This window comes from Glycine soja, chromosome 10 (genome assembly GCF_004193775.1).
Source record: "Glycine soja cultivar W05 chromosome 10, ASM419377v2, whole genome shotgun sequence".
Lineage (NCBI taxonomy): Eukaryota > Viridiplantae > Streptophyta > Magnoliopsida > Fabales > Fabaceae > Glycine > Glycine soja.
This window is the reverse complement of record NC_041011.1, coordinates 5,560,240-5,566,766: the sequence shown is the minus strand read 5'-3', so window position 1 is coordinate 5,566,766 and position 6,527 is coordinate 5,560,240. Positions and strand designations below refer to the sequence as shown.

The 6,527-nt window shown below is 31.2% G+C and overlaps 1 pseudogene; it reads right to left on the bottom strand.

Moving 5' to 3' along the window:
- Positions 1-1,348: 1,348 nt before the first annotated feature.
- LOC114370280 lies at positions 1,349-3,725 on the bottom strand (annotated as a pseudogene).
- Between the last annotated feature and the right edge of the window lie 2,802 nt (positions 3,726-6,527).

Sequence of the window (6,527 nt, the reverse complement as noted above, 5' to 3'; positions counted from 1 at the left end):
CTCAGTCGCTTTGCGCAGCAACCAAAAACTGGGCTTACGGTATTTTGGTCCTTTTCCTATCATTGAAAAAATAGGAGAGGTTGTGTACAAACTAATGTTGCCTCCTTCAGCTAAAATTCATCCCGTATTTCATATTTCACTTTTGAAGCCTTGCAAGGGAGTCCATGACACTCAGTATATGCCTTTGCCTCTACTCACCAATGAAAACGGTCCTTTGCTGATTCCCAAGTCAATTCTGCAATTTCGAATTTTGCTTCGAAATAATCAACATGTTCCACAAGTTTTAGTCCATTGGGAAGGTCTTCCTGGTTCAGAGGCTACTTGGAAAGACTGGGTGCCTTTGCACCATGCGTACCCTTCTCTCAACCTTGAGGACAAGGTTGTTTTCAATGGGGGAAGTAATGTTATGACAGAGAATGCCACATGTGAAATGACACCTGGCCTAACAGATTCAGTTAAAGGAAGGGGACAAGTGGCTATTGATCCAGACAATCAGGTAGTGAGAAGAGGAAATAGAGAGAGAAAACATAACAGAAAATATGTTGAAGACTATGTGTGATAAAGGAAGGAGGGCAGCATGTGATGTCAATTACCTTTTCATTCTCTGATAGTCTCTATCTCTCTCTCTACAAGGTCTCTTATGCTTTTATCACCTTTTTGCTAATATTACACTAGTTTTTCCCGAAATGGACTAGAATTCATATTTCTGTCTTAGTCATTTACTATTATATACTTGATTTCAGTCTCTGTGTACTGTAGCATTAAAAGTTGAATACAGAGAATTATTATTCCAATCACTACTTGTTTGTTGCAATTGCTGTTACGTGGTAATATCCTACAGTATCTGTCACTTTTTTTATCCTTTACTGATTAAACAATTTGTGAAGGACATAAACTCTAAAAAAATGTCAACCAAAAAAGACCGAAAATCTCTACTATTATTAAAAATAAACAAATAAGGCAAGTTGTTGACCTATAAACTGAAAAATGTCCAACTCAAATTCACGGGGTTGATTTACAAATCCCAACCCAAAGCTAAATAAAAAACAAAACGAGAATAAACAAATCTCAATCTAAATATCTGTCCAATGGTGACAGATCTTGTCAGGGTTGTGACAAAGTTCAAAGGAAAACAAGCGGTAGAAAAGGGGCTGGGGATGATAATTAGTGGGAAATTATACCGGAACATAATTACTTGATCTCGAATAAACAAATGTTGAAATATCATGTTTTTTTTTACATACCACAATTATTTATTTTAATGAAGGTAACACTGTACAAGTCAGAAATAATTATTAGGAACATTTATGTAGTTGTATTTTTAAAGTTTAAATTTGAGACTATTGACTAAGATAAGAAATAAAAATATATAACTAAACTTTGATATACAGAGTTCAACATCGTTGATGCAAAAATAATTGCATGATTGTTTATAGACAAACCTTGTAAGAGGATATTTTTTTTTTTACTCAAACCAAACAAGTTAAACCAAGCATACATTATTATTTCCTATTGATTTTATCTGGTTCTTCAGTGCGGTTTGTGGTGGTAGTGGTGGTGCCAGTGCTGCCAAAAGTTGGAAGACTTTCTCCTGTGTCTAGTTCAACAACTCTGAACTTCTCATAAATGTCACCTTTGTAAAAATTTCTAGTCCTCAACACAAGAATAAAAGAAACAACACAACCAACCAAAGTTGAAGCAGTGATTATGAGAAAAGCCATCCTATAGCATTGCACTCCCACACAAGTTAAGTCCTTCCCCTTTTGCCTTATGAGTCCCTTCACCCCCAATTGCTTCAAAGCCTCTTTATCATACAAATAACCGGTCACTCTCACATTGAGAATGTAAGAGCCAACAGGGCTTGCCACTGCCCCAAAATTGTACAAAGTGGAGTAGTATTTGAGGCCAAATATTTCAGATATGATGGCAAACATTAACGGCCATATGGCCCCAAAGCAAAACCCGATAATCACTGAGGAGAAGTAAAGAGAGTTTGGAATACCAAAGGCTATTAGAATGTGGCCAACACAAGATAGAAGCATGACTAGAGTGAGCAACAAGGGACGAGGGAACTTGTATTTGGTCAATAAGTACTCAGAAACAAAGCCCGAAGATGCTCTTCCCAAATAGTTCCATATGCTCACAAGGGACACAAAAGTTGTGAGGCTCTTTTTGGGGTACCCTAATGAGTTCCCAATCTGTCCTAAATTGTCAAGTGCTGTTAGTGTTCCACCAACACCAAAAACTGTTGCAATGAACAGAATTAACATGTCAATGCTGAAGAGAGCTTGGAAGATGGTGTAGTCCTCACCCCTTTTTGGAGGCTTGAAAACGTTCTTCAAGCATGAGTTGTTGTTTTTCCTTTCTGAATGAGATGGTGCTTCTTCTGGCTGTGACAATTCAACAACTGAAGCAGCAGCATCAGTGAAGTTTTGGTTTTGGTTCTTCCAAATTTTGAATTCTTCTTTAAACACGATACCAAGTGGGAGAAGAAGTAATAAAAGAACCACCATGCCATCCACTATGAACTCCACCCTTGTGAAACTCAACTTGTTTTGTACAACAATCAACACCATTAGAACCCTGCAACCCCAAGTGAGATATAAAGAAGTTGGTAAAAAACCTTAATCTCTTTTGGTTGTGGGGTGATACTCAACACCCTAACCGTTGGAAGAAAAATGAAGGAAATAGCAGCAGGAAGCCACCCAATGAGAAAAATAAGAGCCTTAGAGTCATCACCATAGAAAGCATGGTAAAACTGAGTGAAAATAGCACCACTTAGACCCACATAACCCTTAAGAAGACCAATGACACTTCCACGGCTTCTAGGGAAGCTCTTGACACAGTTAACCAAAGCACCAGTGTTGGCAAAAGACTGAGAATTTGCACCAATGTAAAAATAGAGACACATTTGCCACACTTGGGGTTTGGCAATGCGTGAGGTGACCGAGAGCCATATCATGAAGTAGCCAATGAAGTTCATGGTGGCTCCCATGGCTAGGATCACCCATGGAGGGCTTATCTCATTGATTAACCCTGAAAAAATTCCAAGGTTTGCACCAAGGTCCTTGAAGAAGCTTATCAAGTTGAGGGTTGATTGGTCATACCCTAAAGAGGCTTTGACCTCGTTTGAGTACAAACCAAACATGTAGGTTGCTCCTGAAACTGCCATGATAAGACATGATGCAAAGATCATGAACCAACGACCTGTGATAACATGGTGTATGAAAGCCAATGATAACATGGTGTGTGGTAAGAGGGTTGTGTTTTGTTATTGTGTATAGATCAAACAAATTAACAAACACTCTTTTATTGTTGTGAATTTGGAACGAGGTTTGTGTGAGTAAGTGTATATGTTGCACACGGACTTGAACTTTGAGTGTAGGATAAGAACATATATAACTAGAGGATGCAATTAAATGCTATGACTACGATGAGATAAAAACATAAATTAAGGTTACTTTTTGGTAAGTAGATTCTCCACCAAAAGTGGAACCAGATTCTAATCCTTGGGGAAAGAAATTGTGTGTGATCTGAGAAAATGACAAGCACTATAGAGGATGCTTGTTGAACCATCCATTGAGTGAAGAGAAGGGATTCTGTGGGAAACTTAGGTAATATTTTTTATGAGGAGTTCCAATGAACATGGTCTTTCTGCAGTTTATACTCGTTCGTTTAAAGCAGGGGATATATATCTGATAATGGTAGTAAAAGCTCTATATTAATTCGTGACTGAAATGGAAAACAATTAGTAGCAGTATTTCCTTATCACTTTGTTTGATTGATTTTCTTTTTGGCATGTGTACTATGAAATGATTGATTATTAAGAAGCATAAATTAATGAATTTTGAATTGCCATTAGTCACACTTTTTTGAAGAATCTGTCAGTAAAAGGTGAAAGAAAGCCGGGTACTGTGTCATGTCATTTACTACCAAAAATTATCTTATTATTCGGTATCATCATGTGTATAATATTCACTAAATATTGTCATGCCGTATTATTTATATATAAGGAGAGGGGTATACATTGAAAGAACCCTAAGTCAACTTTTTTTTTTTTTTTTTTTACGTACGTGAACACAAGAAGCGTCAAATTAAATATGATTATTTACTAAGAAATTTTGTCTTTTATTAGAGAGCCACATGGTATATATTTGTCGTAACAAAACACAATCATGTGATTGCATTGGTGGCTGTCCTGTTTATGGATTGTCACGACGTATAGTATTCAAGAATCCAATGCCTAGCTAGCAGCTATATTGATTGGTATGTAAATTGATCTGCAGTTTAATAAATTAAAAAAATCAAAATAGAAAACTAAGTACCATACGAGATGAGACAGTATCTTCATGTGGGCATATATAATTAAGTAATTGTTCATCATTAAAATATTTCATAAATATATATATATATATATATACTCTTTCTTCTTCTTGTCATCACAAAAGAAATTGCAGAAATAATTGAAGCCTCACAAAAGCCTATCAAGTGCATCAATCAGAGAGGCTAATTAGTTGAAGAGGGAGACCACCCTGGATTCTGAAATCGATTTCCTTAGCATAACATTTGAATATATAATTTGCTCAATGTCTGTAATTGTTGATGATATTGATATGAATAGGCCATAGAAATATCATAATAGAACTCAAATTAAACGAGAAACTATAGAGAATTGGAGTTGCTTCTATAAGTTTATAAAATAGAGTACCAAAGGAATGTAAGTATTCATCTAGCACATGCAATTGAAACTTTAGTATATAATTATAATTTCAATTTCGCGTTAATCCTATTTTATTAAATCTATAATTTTAATCTCTTGTTTTAAAATAGAAATATTTAATTTTTTATTTTTTAAATTTTGATTGATTCCTTAATTATATATATATATATATATATTACATTTAATTAATTAAATTATTTTTATAATACCTTAAATAAATTATTGTAATTCTCAACCAGCTGCCGTAAAATTTTGCTTTTATAAAACAAAGTTGGGTGGAGTTGAAGATTGTCAATTTGTCCAAAAGGTGAAATTTAATGAAAAATTGATTTTAAAAAATATAATTTATTATCAATTTTATCGTTACATATTAAAACTTAATAATAAAATAATCTCACAAATTTAATAACAAATTAGTCACATATTTTTTATATTTAAAAATTAAATTTAAATTTTTTATTTTTTATAAATTAATTTATTTCCATTTTACATGAAAATAAGTATTTATCCTTTAAATTAATTACAAACAATTAAGATCTAAAGAGTAAGATTGTTGGGTGAAATTAAGTATATTCAATATAAGATTAGTTGAATCATGAGTGATTAAGAATGAGATAAATAAGGGAAACTTGATGGATTTGATCTGTCTAATAAAAAAATATAATTGCTTTAGTGCAATAAATTTTTTACAGTAATTAACGTAATCATTATTATCCATTCTCGTCCAACCAATAATAATCGTGAAACGAAGATGTGGGAAATGGTCAACCCCTCACATTGTACGGTGAGTAGCAAATTGTTGGTGACTTATTAATTGTTTACTAGCAAGTAGTAAGCGTTTAATAATTTATAAAATTCCTATAAAAAAAAGTTATGTACTTACACTATAAAATATTTATTCGATCATATACATATACATATATATATATATATATATATATATATATACTATCATGTAGAAAATTTATTGAATTAGATTAAAATAATTCCAAACCTTTATATAATGGCTTATAATTTATTATTCTACTTACTATATGTAATCGTATTTAATTGTGTTTATGTTTTTAAAATATTAAATAAATTCATTTTTATTCAATATTTTTATAAAATAATATTGAAATATTAACAAAATGATATTATAAAAAATATACTACAGTAGTATTTTATGTTATATATTATAGTCTTAAATTTCATTTAACCTGTAATTTAATATTTATTTATTTATTTTTATTCCTACAAAAAATTTATTTCATTTTAGTCATGGTAAAATATATTTGTTTTGTTTTTATCCTTAAAATGTTTAGATAATACTTTAAGGACTAAAAATAGAACAAATACATCTTATAAGATTAAAACATTTTTTTTAGGAATAAAAATAAAAAAAAATACCAAAATTGTAAGAATGGAAAAAAAATATTTAACCCTATATTATATAAGATAGTTTCTTGTTTCATATAATTAAAATTTATAATAAATAAATATTTTGAATATATATATATAGATTATATTTTAATTAAAATTCTTAATAGTTAATTTTTTATTAAAAAAATGAAATAATTACAAAAGTAGAATGTAAAATACACATTTTAAGAAAAGAATGAAGAGGAGAGAAAATATATAATTGGTAATCGAAAATTTTACATAAGAATATCAACCTCCAAAAAATTGTGTACTTTAATTTATAATATAAGAATAAGTTGTTGTTTTTAATATTTTGCATATAATGAAGAGATACTCCTAGCTTTTATATTAAAAAGGGTGTGTTTAAGAGTCATGAACTTAAATAAATAACTTAAAGATTTAACTA